Source organism: Oreochromis niloticus, linkage group LG3, assembly GCF_001858045.2.
Source record: "Oreochromis niloticus isolate F11D_XX linkage group LG3, O_niloticus_UMD_NMBU, whole genome shotgun sequence".
Lineage (NCBI taxonomy): Eukaryota > Metazoa > Chordata > Actinopteri > Cichliformes > Cichlidae > Oreochromis > Oreochromis niloticus.
In genome coordinates this window covers 1,164,038-1,189,967 of record NC_031967.2, presented here as the reverse complement: position 1 = coordinate 1,189,967, position 25,930 = coordinate 1,164,038, and the positions used below count along the sequence as shown (strand labels likewise).

Here is a 25,930-nt window from a genome sequence, read left to right as displayed (position 1 = left end):
GCAGAGATCCAGTTTAATCGACTGTAACACGAGCTTTGTAATATAAGTCCCGGCGTGTGTGCTACCTAAAAATAACTGAATCTCAGCTAAAAGCTCCTTTAAACCATTTCTGCAACCACCAAATACAGCAAGAACAACAAACAGTTAGGAGCCGTTACGTCATTTCACAACAAACACAACGCAGCCTCGTTAGTGCAAAACTGCAGCTAGCAAAACATTGTTTAAAAGCTGAGATCTGACAGATTCCAAAACTGTGAGTTTCATCACGCTCCGACCAAAATTCATCGAACCAGCTGAAACAGCAGACCACAAATATGCACAGCGTTCAATAAAATATAACGTAAAATTTACTCCTTCCAACATGTGAACATCCAGTCGGGACTCCAGAACTTTCCCTTCCTCACTCGATCTCCCACAATGCCTCAGAGCCGTTTCACGTCGAAAATCACAAATTTTGCCCGGCTACAGACATTTGATTGGACCAGGGTGAGTGTTGTAAATTTATGGTTACGTGTATTTTTTGCTCTGCAACTTCTGATTGGTGGACCTGACGTAAAAACAGTGATGTTAACTTGATTCTCTTGGCTAAAATTATTTTAAAAAGAGGGTCAATCATGCAAATCTGCCAATAGAAGCCAAAGTTACAGCCCCTCAGAGTTTAAAGAGAAAAGGCGCGTTTCCAACACTCGGTTATGCAAAGGGAAACAGGCCCACAGTGCCTGAGTGGGTAATTCTTCAAATAACATTCAAAAGCAAACATTTTTAAGCATGTAAATAAAATTAAATCATTTCTGCTCTTCAATACCTAAGAAACTAAAACTGGCAGATGGTACCAAAATGTGAAACGCCTGGCTATCTGTGCATTTAGTGCTGTAAGGTTTCACTGTTTACCTTCAGAAGCATAAATCTTTGCACAGATAATGTTCATATGTGGATTCCTGGTTTTCTGGAGTTAATTGTGACCCAAAGCATATTTGTAAAGTGGTTCCAGGCAATAAAATCTAAAAATAAATACATCTACTTCCTTTTTCTGTGTTCCAGCCTCAGTGACTCTGACACAGTGCTGTAATATTTACACCTCTGATGAAAACAGAGTTTGTAGTTGCAGAGAAATACTCGACTCATTTTGGGCATTTACGAGCAGGAACCTCAGAAAGCCCCTCGGTGCTTCACTGGTTAAGAAGCAAAGCAAACATTAGTTAACAGTAATGTTAATTAAGGCCCAAAGTTTAGGAAAGAACGTCAGCACTTCACTAATAAATGTAATTCATGTACTTGTTTTGTAATGTGCATGTTGTGCGTTGATATTTATTCTTTGGCACTGATAGATGAAGAGTCTCAGGCAGGACCTGAGCCTGCCAGCTGCTGACAGTGAGCAGGGAGAGAAGAAGAAGCTGGTCAAGAGCACCTTCAGCCTCCTGCATCAGGTCAGAAATCATCTGGGTGTCTGTGTGAAATGTCTGATTTTTAAAAATCTTTTTTGTAGACATATTTATTAAATGTTTAACAATTATATAGAAGAAAGACGATGTAAAGAACAAAACATTTGGCCCATAAACACAGTCAGGAGTCACAGTCGAGTGTGAGCTGCATGTATACAAAGAAATAAGAAGGAAACAGCAGTTAGAAGGAGCGTTGTACGTGCTGTTGGAGTACTACTTGGCCCCTCTATGAATACTGTGGCCTCTTGATGGCCCCACACTCAGAAACATAGATCCACCACTTTCTTTCTACTGCACTGAGGTCTAGCAGGACAAGCACAGAGATGAGTCCACTGTCACCACCACTTGTCTTTTCCAAACCATTAGTTCTGTTACTGTGCCTGTTGATGTGGGTGTGGCCAATGAAATGTCTCCATTACATGTGTTGACACCAGGCTGTGACATTCTACAGGTGATGGTGACTGTTCAGTCTTGGTTTTGGATCCTGATGTGTGGAGCCAGGGCTTGGGCCACAGCTACTTTCCCCTGTAGACCAAGCCCCTGTAGAACAGGCTGCTTACAGCACCCCCTGGTGGTGTGAAAGTGGAGTAGAGCCATGAGTGAGAGATCATCTCTTTCCTTTGGCTCTGCTGTTTGTCCTCATATGATCCTTCTTCCTGGCAACAGTGGGCTATGCAATCAATAATCAATAACCTTGTTGCCTTTTTTTCAGGAAACTGTTTAATAACCAGCAATCACAAATCTGAGGACTATTAAACACTTCATGACTCTTGTTTTTGAACAGCCTGCTCGATGAAGATTACAGAGAATAGTGTTGTAGTTCAGCCTGACCAGATGGGGGCAGTATAACAGTCACAGCATTCCTCAGCTGCTTTCAGGTTTCATTTGCTCTAACATTTAGTTTAACGTTACTTTTACAGACAACAGCTTTGTCAGATAGGTGGTTACAGGGTTGTGTGGTTATTATCTCACTCGCTTCATGTAACGACCCTGACTGCGTGGCACAGACTGGACAGCAGGTGGCGCTCTTCACTTCTTTGATGATTCAGCAGGTGAGAAAGAGAAGGTTTTTTTCCACGTCCAACATAAGGATAAAAATGTTAACCACCTAAAGTTTGTGAACAGGGTAAACAGCATCCTGTCATAATGTCCGGCTGGTTCTTTAAACCTCTATAAACTTTGTTATTACTGATTTTGACTTGTGTAATTGATGGTAGCTACTAAGGCACATTAGCATAACTGCTGATCTTTGGACTAAAAACATGTTTTTGTAGTTAATTTAAAGGCAGAATCAGAGTTTGAAACAACATTCAGAACTGCAGTTAACCTGTGTTTCATTCAGGTGCTGCAAACACATCAGCCGTTCCAGGACAAATTTCCAGCTCATGAATGCTGAAGATCTCACCAATTCACTGGGAAAACATCCGCCTTCAGCTGCAGTAGAGAAAATCCATGACTTCTAAAAGTTGATGGAGCTTCTAATTCTTTAGTTTGCTCAGAATCTGAACTGCTTCAGGTGGAGCACTTTAGCTCTTTGACTGTGATCAGAAAGAAAGTCCATCACTCTGTGAGAACTTTCAGTGTGAAACTCTAGAAACATAAAGTACACCGAGCTTACAGAAAATGATCCTGGTAAAATCACATAAATTGCTGCAGAAACGTAGTAATAAATACATGCATGTAGTTGTAAAGAGTCTGTTCCATATGTTGGTCCATGTGAAGAACAGAGCTACATAACTGATGGTGCCAGCTCTGTACAAGAGTCAGAAACAGCTCCGTTCAGTTTCAGGGTGTGGTGGAAATTGGTGAGGATTTCATCTAAGGAGTCGTCTTTGGCCACCTGCTCCACGACCTGACCGACTCCGCTCTCTAACATGTGGTAATACCGCCTCAACTCCTCCAGCTCAGACCTCATCCGTTCCTCCACCTGCTGTTTCTCCTCCTGAGCCTCCATCAGCTTCTTCTTGAAGAACTCTCTGAGCTCCGACTCTCTCCTCTTTAGCATTTCTTCAACTTCCAGGTAGGTGTAGTTGGAGTAAAACTCTCCTCCGTCGTCGGCCACCATCTTATCCACCTTCTCCAGCAGATTCAGGACTTGGCGGCGGTCGTTGGTTTTGAGGTTGTTGAAGACGTGGTATCTGTTTCCAGCCTTCTGCAGGACCTCCTGCAGCTCAGCTCCTGCCTCCTCCAAGGTCTCATCCAAGTCTGACTCAACTACATCTCCGTGAGTGAAGAGGATGATGGAGTACCTCCAGGCACCCTCTCCAAAGATCTCCTCCACCTTCTTCACGGCGTCTCTTTCCTCTGCTGTGAAGCGTCCAACCTTGATGACCAGCAGGATGGCGTGGGGCCCCGGGGCCGACATGTTGATGCATTTGGAGATCTCCCTCTTCACAACGTCTTCAGGCAGGAACGTGTCAAAGAGGCCGGGAGTGTCGACCACAGAGACCATCTTCTTAAACACCCTTTCCTGCTGCTTGGAGCATTCAGCAGCCACTGAAGAGGAGAAAACATATATCACCTCATCTTAATTTAGATCAGATATGAACTGCACAGAAATGGTGTCCCGTTTTACACACCTACAGAGTCCTCGCTAAAACAAATAACAGGTAAGGAATTCCTACTGCTGCTCCGCATTAAAAACTCTGTGTGTGTCTCTTACCTGATGAGTGACTGGAGATTTCTCTGAAGGCATCTCTTCCCAGGATGCTGTTTCCACTGGAACTCTTTCCTTCTCCAGTCTTCCCAAGCAGAACCAGCCTGAGATCAGACACTGAGCACCAGTGTTGGGTAAGTTACTTTAAATTAGTAACTTAGTTACATTACTAGTTACTTCTATCACAAGTAACTCAGTTACTTCAAGTTACTCGTTACTTTCAAAGTAACTAGTTACTAGGGAAAGTAACTGTGGTTTTACTCAGACTTCTCTTGTTAATGTGTTGCTTCTGTAACTGGATACCCAGCCAGAGTCTTCTAGCTTGCTTACTTGCCACAGTGCACTGAGCCACCTACCAACAGAAAGGAAAAGATAATGTGCACATTTCCACGAGAGAAATCCCACGCCTGGACCGTCGTCGACAGCCGCCATGATTCTAGCCTACGTCACAGCGTCATGTGCGCCTTTTACATCCAACACAAAAACTGCAGTCGTGGTGCTTTGGTTGTACTCAGAACTCTGAAATTCTGCCTTCTGAATAGGAAGATGTAGGTAACAGCAGACTGCAGATGAGCTGCATACAGGGCTGGACCGGCCCACCATTATAGGAAACATCATAAAGCCTTTGAATGAAAACAAACGCTGTTGTGACAGTGATGTTCACTGTCTTGATGGTATATATGTATCAATCTATCAATCGTTTGTTGTAAGATTCAGATAATTATTTTTTAAAAGCGAGACATGTTAAATGAGAATAAGAAAGAAAAGTGTTTCTTTGTGCCCCCCTCTCCCTGTTAATGCCTCTCACCACCAGTGTTGGTCAAGTTACTTGAAAAAAGTAATCAGTTACTAATTACTGATTACTTCCCCAAAAAAGTAATCCTGTTACTTTACTGATTACTTATTTTCAAAAGTAATTAATTACTTAGTTACTTAGTTACTTTTTAAAAACACGATTTACAACCTGCATAGGTGATAAAGCGATAGATCTTTCAGTCCAATTCTACTTTTTCTGCATAATCCATCATACAAAATGTAATCAAATGGAAACGTCTCTTTTTAAAACGTTAAATCTTTTAACTTTATGCATCAAGCAAAAACTAAATTATATGCAACATTCTCTGACTGGAAGAAATTTGTTTAACATTTAAACCTATTTTCTGCACATTCCAGCACATAAAATAAAATATGTTTTTGTGTTTACACTCACTCTTTCAAATAGATGCATGTAAAACACAGCAGAAAATAAATAAAATCAAAGACTAGCGGTGCTGTTGCTCTATTTTCACCTGTAAAGCAGGACTGGGTTAGGTGGAGGTTTACCCTGGTGCAGGTGTGCCGCAGCGGTCAGTGGAAGAATCCGCGAGTTTCTCTGTGAATTTCCCATTACGTCGTAGCGCACTCGCTGCTTGCTTGGAAGTTTAGGGGGTTTTTTTGCTGTAAAAAGAAGTTTTCTTCCCACGCACAACGGACGGTAATGTTTTTGTCACTTTTTATGGAATCAAACTCAAAATAAGGTCAGTACTTCCACGCTTTAAACGCTGCACGCTCATACTCTCTCCTGCACTCCATATATCAAGGGTGGGCAATTCCAGGCCCCGAGGGCCGGTGTCCCTGCAGGTTTTAGATGTGTCCTTGAACCAACACAGCTGATTTAAATGGCTAAATTAGCTCCTCAACATGTCCTGAAGTTCTCCAGAGGCCTGGTGATGAACTAATCATGTGATTCAGGTGTGTTGACCCAAGGTGAGATCTAAAACCTGCAGGACACCGGCCCTCGGGGCCTGGAATTGCCCACCCCTGCCATATATGATCCACTGTTGATCTGCACACAGCTGTTGTCATGAATGTCGCACTCGCTTATGTCACTGTCATGAGACACTCTCGCAAAAAAATCACGGTTTTAGTAACGCAGTGTTCCTACGGGAAAGTAACGGTAATCTAATTACCGTTTTTGCAATAGTAATCCCTTACATTACTCGTTACTTGAAAAAAGTAATCAGATTACAGTAACGCGTTACAAGTAACGCGTTACTGCCCATCTCTGCTCACCACATATCCAAACCGACATCATGACCAGCAGCTTTACAGCTGTGGCTCCAGCAAACATCAGCTGATACTAGAAAGTAATATTAAATACATTCTAACAACAGCTGATCAAGCTTAAACGTGCTGCTGTTGTTTAACGCGACATCCGCTGGTTTCCTCTTTCTGGCGCAAAGTGGGCGATAAACAAACAAGAGAGAAAAGCCGATCAGCTGATCATTGATCAGTTTCATGATTGAAGTAGGAACAGGAGAGGAGAGAATGAGAGGGGAAGATGCAGCTGTGCAGCAAAGACACAGAATAACTCCAGCTTTGTGTCTTTTTCATTGAAGCTGAAGTCCGGGACAAACTGTTCCTTCTCACCTCAGTACGAAACGCGTAATATTTTCTCTGAATACGAGACGATTCCGTTTTTTAGGGAACGGTTGGAAACTCTACTAACTAACATTATGAATAAAATAAAGTTCACTATCAGTAACATCACAGCACCCACCCAGCTGTATAGAAACTCCATCATGCTAGCTAGCACGCAGTACGAGTTATTGTAACTGACTGTAAAAAGTCAGCACAAGGAAAATAAACTCCACCTAAACTTGGTTTATATCTGACCCAGATAGACTGCAGGTCATAACTTCTTACCTGAAGTTCAGTTCACCTGACACTCGGACCGGCGGCCGCCTCGGGTCAGGGGCGGATCTAGAGAAATTTTCTTAGGGTGGCAAAATCAAAGCCTTTTTTCCCCCAAACACATACGCAGGTGGTTACATATGTTTAAAATATTTCAAATGCAGTAAGTATACACGTTTTTCATATAAATATAGTCTATAACTTAATTATTGTCTGTAGCCACATAATTACACACTTTAGTTACATAAAACATGTGAGTTTTGATGTTATGTACTGTATAGCCTGTATAATAAATAAATATGTAGCCCAATAAGTATAAACTCCAGAAAGCTACACAACATGGGGCGGTTCATTTACAAACACAAGTCTAACTTAAGTTTCACTGTTTTTTGTTAGAAAACAATCACATTGTTACAACTTAAATTACACAAAATGTCAGAAATCTGCACTGTCATGAACAAAAATTTAAACCTAATTTTTCATGATTTGTTGGATTAACCCACTGAGGTCTGAAATACAAACGGCCATTTTTGACTAATTTTGAGTTTACGTTTGTATTTCACCCTCAGATTGTTTCATTTTATTTTTTCCCCCTTTGCCTTGTTTGGTTTCATTCTTTTCAGCTCAACTGAATTTAGTTGTTTTTTCACTGACATACTGCATTAGTACTACTATTACTATTAATAGTACTATTACTGATCTGAAATCACACAAAGAACTTAAAATCCTAGTAGTATTTTTACTGTAAAAAAAAAAACACAAACATGTTGAGTAAATGTTTATAACTTGAAATGCAAATATAAATTGTACATTTTGTAAACATATACAACTATTTATCTGCTGTTTTTTTCATTTTGTACAACCATTTAAAAATATTACTAAACCTAAAATGAGAGAACAATCAGGTGTCGCAATAAGATGCCCCACAAATGATGTGCCAGTAAAAAAAAGTTTGTCCACCAAAGACAGAAGAGCACAGGGACAAACCTGCAGGCCTGACAGCAGCAGGTGTATCACTGCGCTGGTTTTCTACTGTTAAGGTTCATTTTGAGGAGAGAGAGATGGTGGAGATGGGAATAACACACTGACCCAGTCAGTTGGAGTCAACGAATTTTAATGAAGCACACGCAGCGTGTGGAGATCTGTACCCAGACGGCATCCAGATCTCAATCTCCAAAACTTCAGAACACAGTTTTATGCATCGGGGTATTAGAACGCCCCCTCCTGCGTAAATTACATGGATATGTCAACTCAAAACCACAATGACTTTTAACATAGTTTAAAAGAACATTCCCTCGACGCCAGGTGCTTCCTGTCACCATCCTGCCCGGGCTTATCTTCTAGAACATCAGGCACACGTTCTGCACAAACTGTCACTCATGCAGGCACAATTTTGCAGTTGCAAGCAAAACATGATTAAACTTTCACCTCTATGGGTCTATCTAATATGTGTGTGTATGTGTGTCTCGTCCTTAAATGCTCTCTCATCTCACCCATTGCACTTCTGACCTTTCACCAGAACAGAGGCTCATCCTTACATATAATAACCTAACTGGAACTATATATGTAATCTACTGAATAAATGTTTTAATCAAAAGCCTCTACTAAAAGCTTAATCCAAAGATATAGATGAATAAAAGATAATAAAGAATAACCTACTCAAAATACTTGCACTCAGACTCTGCTTTCGGTTTCACTTTTGCAAAGCATGGCGTTTCCTGTCTTATTTTGGCACAAAGTATACTCAACGTTAGGGCCTTTCTTTTACAATACAGTCTGCATATAAACATTTAAGATGATAGATTCAAAAGCATTTCGGGTTATAGATTCAACTCTACAGTTTAAAACCTCTTAAGCCCCACGCCCCCGGTACCGGGGGCAAAAGGGAGGAGATCACGTTTAATCGGTTATAACGCCAGTTGAGAAATATAACTCCAGACATGTGTGGTATCCACAGAAACCTCAGAATCTCAGCTAAAACGTCATATAAACCATTTCTACAACCACCAAACACACCGAAAACAAGCCGCGATTAAACGAGCAGTTACGTAATGCGCAGAAGTCTGCTAAACACGCAAACGAGAACCAGAAATTCTTCAGACTTCATGTAACCGGTTATAAATAGGCTGGCTAGCTTCCAGGGCTATCACTGCGTAAACACACAAAGTTTGACCACGATCGGACCAAAATTCACCGAATTAGCCGCAAAAGAAGAAAAAAATTAGGCGAGAATAAAATCTACTTCCTTTTTCTGTGTTCCAGTCTCAGTAACTTTGACACAGTAATATCCGCTTTAATATTTACACCTCTGATTAAATGTCCCAAGTGTTAGCTTCATTTTGATACCAAGATTGTAAGGACAGAGTTTGTAATTGCAGAGAAATAATCAATTTAATTTAGGCATTGCATTTTCGAGCAGGAAGCTCAGAAACCCCCTTGGGGCTGAAGAGGTTAAAGTGGTTCTCACTGAACCTGTAATAAAGGCTAATATGATACCAGTATGTTTGAACATCTGAATGCAATATCACTATTAAGAATGAAATGGTAATGATGATTATAAAAAATAGCAGCAAAAATAGCCGTAAAATATCTTTCTACTCTTTACACTACTTAGCAGTGTTGGGACTAACGCGTTATTAAGTAACGCGTTACAGTAACTACATTATTATTGTGGTAACGAGCATGGTAACTAGTTATTATGCCAAAACCAGGAACGCGTTACTCGTTACTGGGATTTAGATAGGCTCGTTACTCGTTACTTCGTGTGGTGGATATCGCGGAGCTTCCACAGATTCAATAACATTAGCAAGTGGTGGAAGCCAGCAGGTGGATGAAGGAAAAGGGAGGCAAGAGGAGAGACCCGAAGCGGCCGCCGGTCCGCGTCTCAGGTGAACTGAACTTCAGGTAAGAAGTTATGACCTGCAGTCTGTCTGGGTCAGATATAAACCAAGTTTAGGTGGAGTTTATTTTCGGTATGCTGACATTTTCGTACTGCGTGCTAGCTAGCATGACGGAGTTTCTACTGTATACAGCTGGGTGGGTGCTATGATGTTACCGATGTTGAACTTTATTTTGTTCATATGGTTAATTATTAGAGTTGCCAACCATCCCCTAAAAAACAGAATCGTCTGGTATTCAGAGAAAATATTACGCGTTTTGTACTGAGGTGAAAAGGAACACAGTTTGTCCCGGACTTCAGCTACAATGAAAAAGACACAAAGCTGAAGCTGCACAGCTGCCTCTTCTTCTCTCATTCTCTCCTCTCCTGTTTCTACTTCAATCATGAAACTGATCAATGATCAGCTGATCGGCTTTTCTCTCTTGTTTGTTTATCGCCCACTTTGCGCCAGAAAGAGGAAACCAGCGGAGGTCGCGTTAAACAACAGCAGCACGTTTAAGCTTGATCAGCTGTTGTTAGAATTTATTTAATATTAATTTCTAGTATCAGCTGATGTTTGCTGGAGCCACAGCTGTAAAGCTGCTGGTCATGATATCGGTTTGGTTATCTGGTGAGAGGGAAACATGCAGATGAAACCAGGAGATGTCCTTACTGAATCATCAGAGCTGAACAGGTGATGGAGAAACAGGTTTACCTTTTAGGTGACATGAATGAGTTGAAGGGAAGTTATGAACTGTTTCTGAGAGACAAATAACACCAGGATCCTTTTCTACGTAGCTGACAGCTGGTAACTGTGCAGGGGCGGGTCTAGCAAAGTGTTGCCAGGGGGCAGGTAGGGCATTAACAGGGAAACGGGGGGGACAAGGAAATACTTTCTTATTCTCATTTAAAATGTCTAGCTTTTAAAAAAATAATTATCTGAGTCTTACAACAAACAATTGATAGATTGACACATATATACCATCAGAACAGTGTACATCACTGTCACAACAGTGTTTATTTTCATTCAAAGGCTTTATGATTTTTCCTATAATGGTGGGCCGGTCTCTAGTCAAAATGCCCGGGACAATTGTTTTGTCCCAGTCCAGCTCTGTATGCAGCTCATCTGCAGTCTGGTGTTACCTACATCTTCCTATTCAGAAGGCAGAATTTCCAAGTTCTGAGTACAATCAAAAGCACCACGACTGCAGTTTTTGTGTTGGATGTAAAAAGCAGGCTAGAATCATGTCAATGACGGTCCAGGCGTGGGATTTCTCTCGTGGAAATGTGCACATTATCTTTTCCTTTCTATTGGTAGGTGGCACAGTGCACTTGTGGCAAGTAAGCAAGCTAGAAGACTGACAATCTTGCTGGGTATCCAGTTACGGAAGCAACACATTAACAAGAGAATTCTGAGTAAAACCAAAGTTACTTTCCCTAGTAACTAGTTACTTTGAAAGTAACGAGTAACTTGAAGTAACTGAGTTACTTTTTTAGAGAAGTAACTAGTAATGTAACTAAGTTACTAATTTAAAGTAACTTACCCAACACTGCTACTTAGTGACAGTGTTTACAAATGTGCCTCTGTGACATTTATTAGTGCCCTCACTGACACACAAAACAAAACGACTACACACCAGAACAGCTACACAACACAACACAACACACTAAACGACACAAATCTCCCACATCTAAAAACTCTCTCTCCCTCTCTGTCTCTTTCTGTCTCTCTCTCACTCTGTCTCGCTGCCGTTACCGTCACTCCCAAAACTTTTCCCTCTTCCTAAACAACCAAATCCACCGCGGTAAAGTGAGCCGTCATTTGTGAGCCGCGGTCAAGCCAGCCGCTTCTTATCCGCCGCATAAATTTCCTTGTGCTGTTACACAAGTCTTTACGGTAGCGCCTTTTCGCTTTGTATCCCGATTGAAAGCCTACACCCGCACACACGTACAGGAAACCTGTATTCAGTTCAATACAGCCAGTACACTACAATTATGTCAATTTCAAAAATTCATTAATAATCATCCTGAGTAATTGAGGTCAAACAACAACATAGACATCAATATTTGCTCAGAAACTCTACTTCATTTATAAGATGAATCCACTACAAATAGTCTTCTGAAAAAATATTTCAATTTGTTTCAACTTTTAAAAATATGTTCTTAAAGATTAACGCAAGGTTTAGAATGGAATATGTTTTACTTACTATACAGCGGGTGAGATGATGTAATTTAAAAGCAGACTAAAAGCAGGACACAGAGGACAACAAAACTGTGATGAACTCAAAGAGAGCCCTTTATTGTGGCTGATGGAAGAAACTTGAACATACAATAACTGTAATTAATCCTGAAATGGGCGAGACTAAACTACGACTGCTATGAATATTACTGTGACTATGACAACACTACTACAGACCTGAACATGATGGCGACCAGCAGTATGAGATAAAATATGAAGGGGTACACCCAAGACTTGAACATGAGAAAGGAAACAGACTCTTCAAACAGGAAACATGACGAACGTATACCTCACACTAACAAACAAGGGTGATTGGAACGTAATGGTGACACGAAAGGATCCATGTAAACAAAGCAGTAAAGACTGAGCAACTATGAGCTGTCAGGGAGAATTAGAAGAACGTAACAAAGTATCGCCAAATTAAAACTACTAACTAATAACAGCAAAAACAAGAATTACATACATTGATCAATAGTAATCTGAATCAACAAATACCAAAACCAATGCAAAAAGGGTCACAAACCCAAACTGCCAGAATCACATTATTTTCTAAATTTAGTGTCATTTTTCTACAAAAGGTATTAAAATGAAAAAGAATGCAAAACAAAATCTAAACGAACGAGCTCTACTTACATTTCTGAAATACATAACCTGCATATGTACACATACAAAATGTATAAGAACAATTTACATCTGTTCCTTAGTTTCTATCAGTACAAATAAGAGTTTACATGACATTATTCAACCTTATATACATTTTACAAACTAAATCCGAGTATTTATTTTCCACAGAGAGCGCGCTCCCATTCTGCAGCCTCTGCCTTCTGAAACAGCTCAGTGTTCATCTGCAGCCACTGTGTGTGAAACCACCTTGAACAGCTGTCACACTGGATCTGGGAATGTTCAACAAACCAGAAATAAAATAAATTCTTTAATCACGTGATTTAACATGAATATCTTTATTAATCTGCCATTAGTATGTTTGCATATTTTTTCCTTATCAAATATTCAAAATAACTAACACACCAAGCCAAAAACAATTACATGCAAGTTAAGGCTATATTTCCCCTCTTCCTCAAAACAAAAACCAAATAACAAAAGCAACTATACACAATAGATTTTGTTAAATAATATCCCCAATTACAAATCTGTCTCACCCATTTGGTGATTGAAGGCCCTGGAAAAGGTGGTTTTGGAGTTGAACACATGGCACAATTGTTTTCTGCCTCCAACACTGTTACAAATATAGTAAAATTAGTGATTGACAATGAATATTTAGATACAAGTGATTTCTTTGTGCTATAACACAAACCTGAGGCTCCCAGTATATGTAAAGCAGTTGCTTCACGCTGCTGTACCATTGCTTTAATTGTTGTTTCAAATGTCATGTCTGGTAGGGACTCCATGAACGCCTTTGCCATCTATGGAAATAGCAAAATATTCAAAAATAATTTAGTCATATTGCTTTTCTATAGCAGACTCAATTTTATAATGCACCATCAGCACAAACATTATTTGTCTTTGTTACTTTACCAAGATGACAATCACATCGCAGCTATTTGTGTCCTTCTGTACTGGGTGTTTCAAAACTCCTGCTTTTACCTTGATACCCACCCAGTCAGTCTTGTTGACTGCAGTACGCCTCATGTTGAAGAACTCCCTGTGCAAGGGTCATACTGTCATGTGAGGGCCGTGTGCAGGCAGGAAAAGGACCTAAAATGCAGACTGACGGAAACAAAAGGTGAACTTAAGTACAGCTTTAATGCTGGACGGCAAACAGAAAACTGTTCTGAACTAGAACACAAAATGAACCCGCTCGGCACGCTGGCAGGCAGGCAGGTCATTACCTTATTTTGAATGTTCAATGTCAGCACACAGAATTTGAAAAATACTCTAAAACATTTTGGAATAACATGTGGCTTAATTTAATGCCACATTCTTTATTTATGGGAAACAAAGATGGTCGAGAGATATCACTTAGATAAAAACTACAACAGCACTGGCTCTGAGTACTGTATTAAAGCGTCTGTAGTAATCACAATTCACTATAATTTACACAGTCCCAGAGCCAATAGGGCTGCACCACCAAAAACACACAGAATAAAAAAGTTTAATTCAACTGAAAAAACAGGGAAAGTCATAAATAATGAAAGAAAAAACAAAAATCAACCAACACATTACAAACATAAGCTGCTGGATCTAAACTGCTAAAGCAAGTTCTTCAGGCCAATGACTGACCCTGGATCTACCATTGGGACACATACAGTTTACTTAATACTGTCATTTAACACAATATTAAGTCAAATAATAAACTAACAACCAACTTGTACTTTTTCATGCTAAAATGTAATTACTGAGGCACATTACCATCCCAGCCCACCGATAAGGCCCGGCCTACAAATGTGGAAAACACTGCAGCACTATAAAAGTAAATGATAATATATTCACTTTAATTTTTGAAAAATAGAATTTACCTGGATTTTTGTGCTGCCACTTTGGATTCTTCAAGCTCTCTTGTGTTGCTGGATCAACAAGGTAAAGACAGCTGTCTGCTTTACTTAGGTACTGTAACCGAAAAGATCATATAATTAATTCTCTGGCCAGTAATTACAGATAAAAATATGTCTTTTATCATGCTTGAGAGGTTTGACTATAACGTGTTTGATCAGTTATTACAGCTGATTTTTAAAATGAGCCCAGGAAAAGCAGTTATAAAGATATTATTACATCAATCCCTGTTATAATAAGTCAAGCTGATTTACAGATTCCATTTGCTATTATCTTATTTGTCCACACACGATTTACTACAGTCGAATACCTTAAATTTCAGTTTTTAATGGAAACTGATAGGAAACCATTAGTATTCCAGTATACTGGTATTTGAGGTGCAGGACTTCATAGTGGGACATCACAGACACCACAAATCTGGGTTTGATGAATCCAGATGTCTCAGAAAGTAAAAAATGTTTCCAGGGATGAAATTTTATGACACTTACAGGACATAATTTGAAAAACAAAACCCTCATTTTTCCATAATATTGTATTTGTTTTAGCATTAATACAATGTAAAATACAAATATATTTATATTGCAATATGTATATGTATTTATTAGCTTTGACAAACAGTGCCTCCTCATCATTTCTCTTTTCCCGTCAGGATGACACCGGCAGTGTAGTGGTTCAGTATGTATACCTTACTGCCCAAATCCAACTTGCAGCCAACATCATGCAGGGCACGCTCTATAATCTTGTAAAGAAACACTGAATAATGAAGAGAGGTCAACTTAAACTGCTAATTATGTTACATTTTTGAAAATATGTAATCCATGATTAATTAATAATGTAGTGCTATCAATGTAAGAATTTTACTCTCTAAAGCACTCAAACACACTGTTTTCATTTTCATTGATTGCCTGATTTTCTGTGTGATTTTCTCTATGAGAATATAGCTGGTTGATGTCAAACGTTACAAAAGGAAAGAATATATCGAGCTAACAGGATAATAACAGTAACTCAAATAACCACTATATGAAACCAAAGTACACAGAAGACAAATGATGAAAATACAACAAAGCAGATCTGGAGGCAGAAGGTTTCTATCAACCGAAGACCACACTGTGGGTGACTCCTGTCAGCCAAGAACAGCAAACTGAAGCCACATTTTGTGCTCATAAACGTTTCACATTTTCATAAAAACAGATTTCAAAAACAATATAGTCCAATAACTTCCACAGTTACCATCACAGAACATTCTTAAATCCTTGAGTTGTGTTTTCATGGAAAATTTGGATACAAAATGTGACTCAAGACTGAAAGTTCGTCTTTGACAATTTCACTTTTTTTATCTTTGATAAATATTTTTTTAATTTTTTACGGCTATTTTTAAAAAAAAATTAAAGCAATGCTGGTCATTACTCATGAAAGTTAGCGATCTGGAGTTGTGACTGACAACAGTATAAAACCTTTTAAGATTCAAGTGCATCAGCACAGTAACAAATCCATTTAAGACTAAAGCATGTATGAACAATAGCTGTGTCTATAAAAACATTGCATCTGTCTAACGTGGAAGATAAAATGTGTTGTTGATATGGGAACAGCATTAGGATCAGTGATGTTTTTGCTCTATGAATAGCAATAAAGCAAAACAAACAGCAGGAAATTAAATTTGGGGTTTGAAAGGATTACTGTAACTCAGTAATTAAAATACAGCTTCATTTATTTTGTAGTCTTTTCCAGGTACCTGGCCTGTTAACCATCGATGAGGTTCCAGTGATTTCAGCTGTGGTGAACTATAAAGTTGTTCCTTTTATTTGTGATGGAATCACAGCAACAACAGTTTCCTGTCTTTTCCACAGTGCACTGACCTATGGGCAAAATAAACAGTGTATTTGTATTTGTGGCACAAGAGTAAGAAATTCTTGTGACATTGTCAAAAAAGTAGACAAATAACTCCAGATTTCCCGCATCTTACAAAACGTACATTTGCATACTGACTCATGGGCATTTATTAGTGGTCTTTGATGAGTCCTTCTTCATCAATGGTCATACCAATTTGCATAATTATGATGAAGCAATTCACCCCACAACCCATCATTACTTCAGTTGGCTGGTTTCAGTGATGATGATAATGTACTCTTTATAATTTGGGGGAAACCTGCAGTCAGCTGAGACTGAAGAAGTCACCTGGATGATGACGAAACGTTTCTCCCACTGAAAACGTCCAGATGAACCAAGTTTTTCAGACTGACATAAAAAGGATGATTGACAGTTCATCAAGACATATAAATGACTATGTGTTATACCATTATAGAGACCTAATACATTGATAGGACAAGTGAAGTATTTATGGAAAAGTTGTTTTATGTGCACAAGATTGTTACTTTCACATTTAATGTGTGAATACTAATAACTCAATTTGACATCAGTGTAACCTACCACGATCAATAATTAATTAGCTTGGAAAAGCTATTAAAAGGATGAATAGTTTAAAGGGAACAGAAACAGTTTTCAGCAGAACAGAATACAGAAGCCTGAGTTTTGCACAAAAAGTTCAAACATAAAAATTCACATGTTCTTCTCATGTGATCCTCTGCATGTTTCCGAACTGTGTCTGAATGACAGCAGCAACTAGTGATCATGATGTTATGACTGTTTGATTTCATTGAAGTTAAAGACAGTAGAATACACATTGATTTACCTGTAATTTATCCAACGTGTTGCCCTTTTCCTCCTCCTGGACTTTTCTGGAGGTGTTTCGCACATCACATCCTTCTATATCTTCTGTGCTCTATAATAAATGAAAACACTTTACCATTTAAATATTGTTTAATATGTGTGGTGTGCTAGTATATTATAATTCACTGTTTTAAAGTGTAATTTTTGCCTTGCATTCCATATTTTCCTATTGATATCAATCAAAACTAAATTACCATAATTCAAACATTAATATGACAAAAACAATGATCAGCTGACTTATGGAAGTTGGATCCTCATTCTGATTTCCTCGTCCTTCACTGTTTGGAAATGGGTCCCTCAACAGTTCTTTGCATTTTTTTCCTCCTTGTCCACAAGATTTATTGTAAATAAAAACCTTTAAATAACAAAATAAATATAGAATTCATAACATTATAAAAAATGTAAGAAAGATAAATACAGTGATTGTAATATACATATTATTCAAGGTCCAGCATAGCTCAACAACAATATGTTTAAAATTAGATTAGGCTAAACTACTACAGATGCCATCTCTTCTTTGTATTAGCTGCTGTATTACAAAGCATGAACTAGTGCTATTAGATCCAAATTTTCATTGTTCTCACATAATAACATTAAAATTTAAAAACACACACTCACATATTTATCTCTCTCTCTCTCTCTCTATGTATATCTATCAATCTATCGATCGATAGATATTAAAATGTCTTTTTTTTAAACAGTATTGAGCAATCACTCCAACAGTTTAAATGCCTTTCATGACCGGACTTTTTCACTCATTTTTACTCGAATACTACCGACTGACATTATTCTGAGGAAATGAAGTGACTTCTTGACGACCCAATTAACTCGAACTTTTTAGTTGCTCTAAGAACAAAGGAACCTACGAACATAAGTCCTGATATGAACCAGTATGATGGCCGGCCTTCAAGATTATCGGATCAAAAATAGGAACGACTGCCAAGAAGTAATAATCAATGAAGCGAAATATGGCTCACTGACTGTGATATGCAAAATTAAAAACATCAGTGGCCACAGTTTTTAATGGGTGATGAATCGTAAAATTACATTTTTTCATTCATATCATCATCTGTAGGTTATGAGAATATGAGTACAGAGATACAATATTAATATCTACAGCTAATGATTAAAAACAAAATATATTGTCACTGTTCAGGGATGTAATTTGGCCATTGGTGGTGTTGTTCTCAAGGCTTCTTCGAGGAGCATCCGGGAGAACTACTTTCAAAGTATTTAAATAAAAAGAAAGCTTGTTTTTCTTTTAGAAGGTTCCCTTAATAAATATTTACTAGCAACCTCTTTAAAATGATAATTAAGGGTTTGTGTATGTATGTATATCTCAAACCTGTGTAGTGACAGCTTCAGTCGGCTCTGTGGGAACATCTGAGTGTGGTGGTTCTTCTTGATGAGCCTTATAAAAATAATAAAATTACAACTTTACATGGAAGAACACAGAATACTTACAGAACACACATGAACATGTTTGTCTTTAGCAGAACTTAAATTATTCTCCATCTATAATACAAACATAGGTTTAGACAATATACAGTCTGTGTTTATATGTTACTGCATTTACAGAACAAAATGTTAAGTGATATAAATGGTCTTCTACAACAGCAATAACTAACAATAATGCTCATTATTTCACTAACATCAAGTATTTTATGGGCAGCTGTTGCCATGTGTGGAGTGTACAATATCATGATTTTCATGACCAAAGTTTTCCTAAAAGCTGTGAAAGACTAATGATGTTTTAATTCTAAAATGTATTATGGCACATAACATGGTTATCTGATGTATACAACACAGTTTTAACACATAGATGAGTTATAATTACTGTACAGTTATGTATAGTTAACATCGTTATTTACTTTCATAAACATGCATAAAATGAATTAAATCACAGGAGCATAAAGAGAATTACAGTAAGATTACAGTATTTTTTACATGCCTAATTGAACAATTGTAAAAAAAGCAAAGTATACATTTAAATTTGATTACAACACACAAGCTTTCAAATAGAAAATGTTTGAGCTGCTGAAGCTGGACTTCCTCCAACTCTTCAGCCTCCTTGGTCAGTTGCAGGTGAGTGCTTTTATCTCCGGGCCCACCCCCACCTGCGGCAGAGGGATAGGCCGTTTCAGCCGGCTGCTCAGCCTTAACACCTGGCTCTCCTCCGCCTGTGTCTCCCACAGTGTGGGTTTTATTAACAATTTTGATGCCTTCTGGGAGAGGAGACATCTTTTTGGGGCAGATGGACTCCACCTCAACGCCTGGGGACGCCGTTTGCTGTCCGCCAATTTGGTATTTGGCATACAGCACTCCCGCACACGGCCCTGTCATTACCCCAAACCGACACTACCCGCTGATCTGTCCGCCACTGACTGATGTCCCCGTGGTCCCAGCTCCTACATTTGTTCCACTTTTAACAGTAATACACAAAACTCTGGACTCGGACCTCTCTCTCCCACAGTCAACACAATACCCGTCATAATCACAAACAGAGAGCAACACAATTATCATAAATCCAGTAACTCCAAAAACATTAATAACCTCCGGCCTCTTCAAAAATCTCAGACTTCATTGAACTCTACTGTCAAAAATCCACCAGTCTCAATTAGTATGGCACTTTTAAATGTCCGCTCTCTGTTGAACAAGTCTTTTATTATTAATGATTTAATTTTAGATAATAAACTTGACTGTTTATTTTTAACTGAAACATGGCTGGGTTCGGATGCACCAGTTGTTCTCACTGAGGCCTCCCCACCAAATTTTAATTTCTCTTTTTCTATTAGAAGTGGTAAGAGAGGTGGTGGGACTGCATCTTTAACCAACAACACACTCACCACCAAACAAATTTTATTTGATCATTTTACCACTTTCGAATTCCACGCTATTGTTTTTAGCAGCCCTCCAGTTTTATCTGTCACAATTTATAGACCACCTAAAGACAGTGCTGCTTTTATCAAGGAATTCTCAGAATTTTTAACAAACATACATTCAAAATGTATGTTTGGAGGTCATTGGAGGTTTGGAGGTTTGGAGGTCAGCCTGGAGGTCATTGCAAACTCTCGGTACCTCAGCAGAGCTGGCAATATCATCAAGGACCATTCTCACCCCAGCAATCAACTGTTTGAACTATTACCGTCAGGCAGACGGTACAGGTCACATAAAACCAGAACAAACAGATTCAGGGATAGCTTCTTTCCCAGAGCTGTCACCATTGCAAATAAGCACAAAAACAATTGAACCTGCTTAGCCATACCATACTGTCACTGTCATTATATTATGCTGCTATTCATACTGTCATTATATTAATGCTGCTATCCTGTAAATATCATACTTACTTTTGTTTGAGTACTTATGTTTGTTTTATTGTACCTTTTATATCTTACTATTTTTTATTTATTATATTTATTATTGCATTTGCACCAAGGGAGTAACACTCCAATTTCGTTGTACCCTGTACAATGACAATAAAGGCTATTCTATTCTATTCTAATATAACATGATAATTCTAACCGGTGATTTTAACCTGCACATAGATAATCCTTCTGACTGCATCAAAAGAATTCTTAAACATTCTTCACTGTATGGATTTTACCCAGCACGTCACGCAGCCGACTCACAACAGAGGACACACTCTGGACCTGGTCATCACCCATGGGCTGTCCACCAGTGTGTCCTCTGTTGTTGACTTAGCTGTCTCTGACCACTACTGTGTGTTTTTTAACATCACCGGTTTTATTCAGCGGGAGACCTCGGTGCGAACTGTGAGGAGGCGCTATCTAACCTCTGAAGTGGCTGCAAATTTTACCAGGGTTTTAGACCAATGCCCCCCTGTGATTCTACCTGCACCCTGTGATTTTATTTTTAATCATTTTAACCTCAAACTGAAGAAAAGCCTTGACTCCGTTGCTCCACTCACCACCAAAAAGATTAACGTAAAACGTGTATCACCCTGGAGAAACGAAGAAGTCAAAAAACTCAAAAGAAATTGCAGGGCAGCAGAAAGGAGATGGAGGAAAAATAAAAATGAAATCAACTATCAAATACTTTGCGAGCAACTTAAAATTTACAATAATACACTCAGGAATTCAAGAAATTCATACTTCGCCAAAATAATCAGTAATAACAAAAATAATCCCAAGGTCCTCTTCTCCACCATAGATCACTTATTTAACCCTGATTTTAACAGCTCCCAAAGAACCCCACAGACTCACTCTGTGAGCAGTTTGCAGACCACTTCAGGGCAAAAATCAACACCATCAGATGTGATATTTTATCTTCTCGTGATATGATTTTAAACACATCTGAGGGCTCGATTGTACCTGAGGAGACACTGGACAGCTTTGTCCTGGTTAATGCTGAGAACCTTAAGAAAGTTTTCTCCACAGTGAGACCCACCACATGTCTTTTAGATCCAATCCCCTCTCCACTTTTTAAAACACTTTATGGATGTTTTGAAGCTGAGCTTTTATACATGATGAATTGCTCTCTTCAGTTGGGTGTGTTAGAGTGAATTGTTAATGTTTGTCATTTTTATGCTTACCATCCATTCCTACATTGTTTAACTGTGGGATGAAAGCAGTTCCACAGTCCCCCTCCCCAGATTCTTGAGTTTTTGGGTGAGGGGCTGTAGTCTTTTATTGTAGATACATCCTATCTGAAAGATCTGTTTGATGTAAGCTTCCTGCCCAGCAGGAGGTCTCTCTGACACACACACACACACACACACACACACACACACACACACACATATACATACAGTGCCTCGTCTTTGTAACCAAGGGGGGTTAAGAGGGGAGGTACGTGTTGTAAACGATTGTGTGAACTGTAACAGTTTGTCAATAAATAGCTGCGAGGGAAGCTGCTGTTTGAAGGACTTTGGGCTGGAGACAGGTTAGGAGCGTGAGCTCCAAGAGCTGGTTCTTGACCAAAGGCCTCCCTTGCGCAAGTAATCGATCGAACACTGTTGCCTTGTTTTTCTTTCATGGGAATAAGTCCTGGATACAGCGGGGTCTGAGTTTAGACCCAACAGGGTGTCTTCCCTGCTGCCTTTAAAACGGCGGTGGTGAGGCCCCTTCTGAAGAAGAGCAATTTGGATTGCAATAATTTTAATAACTACAGACTTGTATCCAACTTACCATTTTTAAGTAACATTTTAGAAAAACTTGTTTTTATTCAGATTAATGATTTTCTGAATGATAGACAGATCCTGGAAATATTTCAGTCTGGATTTCGGGTGAACCACAGCACAGAGACCGCTCTCCTAAAGGTTTTAAATGATATTAGATGTAACTGGGACTCCCAAAAGCTCTCAGTCCTGGTGCTACTGGATCTAAGCGCAGCCTTTGATACAGTAGACCACGCTATACTTTTAAACAGACTGAAACACATGGTGGGCCTCTCTGGTGCTGTACACAACTGGTTCACTTCCTATCTCTCAGACAGAACTTTTATGGTGAGTATGGATACATGCTCCTCTAAGATCCATAAAATGACATGTGGTGTGCCTCAAGGGTCGGTTTTAGGCCCTGTACTTTTTAATTTGTATATGCTCCCTCTTGGCGGCGTCATCAGGAGGCATGGAGTGAACTTCCACAGTTACGCTGATGACACTCAGCTGTATATCTCCGTGTCTCCTGATGACACCAGACCAATGGATGCCCTTTTTAACTGTATTCTAGATATAAAATCTTGGATGGCAGAAAACTTTTTACAGCTTAACCAGGACAAAACTGAAGTTTTAATCATCGGTCCTGAGGCTCAGAGAGAGAAACTCTTGTCTAAATTACAGGCATTTTCACTATGTCCTTCACTACAAGTGAAAAACTTGGGTGTTATTTTTGACACTGAGCTTGGTTTTATCCCACATATTAAACACGTAACCAAAATTGGATTTTATCATCTAAAAAATATAGCCAGAGTCCGCCCTATTCTCTCTCGGGCCAACACGGAGATGCTGATGCATGCTTTTATTACCAGTCGCATTGATTACTGTAATGCCCTGCTCTCTGGTCTCCACAAAAAGAATATTTCACCTTTGCAACTTTTGCAAAACTCTGCAGCTCGTGTGCTGACGAAGACCAGAGGGCGGGCCCACATTACACCGGTGTTAGAATCGCTGCATTGGCTCCCCGTGTGTTTCAGGATCGATTTTAAAGTTCTTTTATTGGTTTTTAAATGTCTTAATGGTCTTGGGCCTTCTTATCTCTCAGATTTGCTTTTACCATATGAACCCTCGCGGACCCTGAGGTCCTCTGGTACTGGCCTTTTGATTGTCCCTAAAGTCAGGACACATACTCATGGAGAGGCAGCTTTTCAGTGGTTCGGATGTGTGTATCCATGACCGTTTCTGTTAATGACAGTGCGGAGAATGAGTGGGAGGGTGGGGTGGGCTGCTTTTAACCATGTAAAGCACTTTGTGCTACAGTTTTTGTATGAAAAGTGCTTTATAAATAAAGATTGATTGATTGATTGATTGAGGTGTGATCATCACAGCAGAGGCCTTTGTGTCAAAGTCACTGAGGATCAAACAGAAACACATGAAGCAGCATGTTTCCGAACTGTGTCTGAATGACAGCAGCAACTAGTGATCATGATGTTATGACTGTTTGATTTCATTGAAGTTAAAGACAGTAGAATACACATTGATTTACCTGTAATTTATCCAACGTGTTGCCCTTTTCCTCCTCCTGGACTTTTCTGGAGGTGTTTCGCACATCACATCCTTCTATATCTTCTGTGCTCTATAATAAATGAAAACACTTTACCATTTAAATATTGTTTAATATGTGTGGTGTGCTAGTATATTATAATTCACTGTTTTAAAGTGTAATTTTTGCCTTGCATTCCATATTTTCCTATTGATATCAATCAAAACTAAATTACCATAATTCAAACATTAATATGACAAAAACAATGATCAGCTGACTTATGGAAGTTGGATCCTCATTCTGATTTCCTCGTCCTTCACTGTTTGGAAATGGGTCCCTCAACAGTTCTTTGCATTTTTTTCCTCCTTGTCCACAAGATTTATTGTAAATAAAAACCTTTAAATAACAAAATAAATATAGAATTCATAACATTATAAAAAATGTAAGAAAGATAAATACAGTGATTGTAATATACATATTATTCAAGGTCCAGCATAGCTCAACAACAATATGTTTAAAATTAGATTAGGCTAAACTACTACAGATGCCATCTCTTCTTTGTATTAGCTGCTGTATTACAAAGCATGAACTAGTGCTATTAGATCCAAATTTTCATTGTTCTCACATAATAACATTAAAATTTAAAAACACACACTCACATATTTATCTCTCTCTCTCTCTCTCTATGTATATCTATCAATCTATCGATCGATAGATATTAAAATGTCTTTTTTTTAAACAGTATTGAGCAATCACTCCAACAGTTTAAATGCCTTTCATGACCGGACTTTTTCACTCATTTTTACTCGAATACTACCGACTGACATTATTCTGAGGAAATGAAGTGACTTCTTGACGACCCAATTAACTCGAACTTTTTAGTTGCTCTAAGAACAAAGGAACCTACGAACATAAGTCCTGATATGAACCAGTATGATGGCCGGCCTTCAAGATTATCGGATCAAAAATAGGAACGACTGCCAAGAAGTAATAATCAATGAAGCGAAATATGGCTCACTGACTGTGATATGCAAAATTAAAAACATCAGTGGCCACAGTTTTTAATGGGTGATGAATCGTAAAATTACATTTTTTCATTCATATCATCATCTGTAGGTTATGAGAATATGAGTACAGAGATACAATATTAATATCTACAGCTAATGATTAAAAACAAAATATATTGTCACTGTTCAGGGATGTAATTTGGCCATTGGTGGTGTTGTTCTCAAGGCTTCTTCGAGGAGCATCCGGGAGAACTACTTTCAAAGTATTTAAATAAAAAGAAAGCTTGTTTTTCTTTTAGAAGGTTCCCTTAATAAATATTTACTAGCAACCTCTTTAAAATGATAATTAAGGGTTTGTGTATGTATGTATATCTCAAACCTGTGTAGTGACAGCTTCAGTCGGCTCTGTGGGAACATCTGAGTGTGGTGGTTCTTCTTGATGAGCCTTATAAAAATAATAAAATTACAACTTTACATGGAAGAACACAGAATACTTACAGAACACACATGAACATGTTTGTCTTTAGCAGAACTTAAATTATTCTCCATCTATAATACAAACATAGGTTTAGACAATATACAGTCTGTGTTTATATGTTACTGCATTTACAGAACAAAATGTTAAGTGATATAAATGGTCTTCTACAACAGCAATAACTAACAATAATGCTCATTATTTCACTAACATCAAGTATTTTATGGGCAGCTGTTGCCATGTGTGGAGTGTACAATATCATGATTTTCATGACCAAAGTTTTCCTAAAAGCTGTGAAAGACTAATGATGTTTTAATTCTAAAATGTATTATGGCACATAACATGGTTATCTGATGTATACAACACAGTTTTAACACATAGATGAGTTATAATTACTGTACAGTTATGTATAGTTAACATCGTTATTTACTTTCATAAACATGCATAAAATGAATTAAATCACAGGAGCATAAAGAGAATTACAGTAAGATTACAGTATTTTTTACATGCCTAATTGAACAATTGTAAAAAAAGCAAAGTATACATTTAAATTTGATTACAACACACAAGCTTTCAAATAGAAAATGTTTGAGCTGCTGAAGCTGGACTTCCTCCAACTCTTCAGCCTCCTTGGTCAGTTGCAGGTGAGTGCTTTTATCTCCGGGC

The 25,930-nt window shown here is 38.5% G+C and overlaps 1 pseudogene; it reads right to left on the bottom strand.

The window, feature by feature from the left end:
- Window positions 1–3,057: 3,057 nt before the first annotated feature.
- On the bottom strand, window positions 3,058–4,231 carry LOC109196331 (GTPase IMAP family member 4 pseudogene; annotated as a pseudogene).
- Window positions 4,232–25,930: the final 21,699 nt, after the last annotated feature.